Genomic DNA, 651 nt, shown 5'->3' with positions numbered 1-651 from the left:
TATATATATATATATATATATATATATATATATGTGTGTGTGTGTGTGTGTATTAGCAGACTTCCCCCCCCCCCCTCCAAAAAAGCAAATTGTAATTCGAACACAGCTGGAGTGAAGAATGATGTTAATATTTACATCACGAGGAGGTTTATCACACAATGAGCTATACACGCTGGGCCTACCGTTGGTATCTACTACGGAGAGCTTCAGGAAAGAGGTTCAACAGTCTACCAATCAGAAGCAATAACTACAGTGTGTGTGTGTGAAGTTCAAATTGCTTCACCACAGAAAACATAGAATTACCATAGAAAACGTAGTAATTACCATAGGAAACATGGAATTACCACAGGAAACATGGAATTACCACAGGAAACATGGAATTACCACAGAAAACATGGAATTCACCACAGGAAACATGGAATTACCACAGGAAACATGGAATTCACCACAGGAAACATGGAATTCTTCTCGCCTGCCGGACAATTTGCCAAGCAGTACCAGACAACTTTTTCGACCTGCATAACTCATGAGATACTGTACTTTTATGACGAATAGATTTATTTGTTTATTCATTCAGTGGATGTCCACTGCTCGACTGGATAAACAGATAGTCTGTAGTTAAAGTCACCGAAATGTCTCTGTTTTGTCACC

The sequence above is a fragment of the Limulus polyphemus genome, unplaced genomic scaffold (assembly GCF_000517525.1).
Source record: "Limulus polyphemus unplaced genomic scaffold, Limulus_polyphemus-2.1.2 Scaffold6663, whole genome shotgun sequence".
Classification (NCBI taxonomy): Eukaryota; Metazoa; Arthropoda; class Merostomata; order Xiphosura; family Limulidae; genus Limulus; species Limulus polyphemus.
This window is presented reverse-complemented; position numbering follows the sequence as displayed.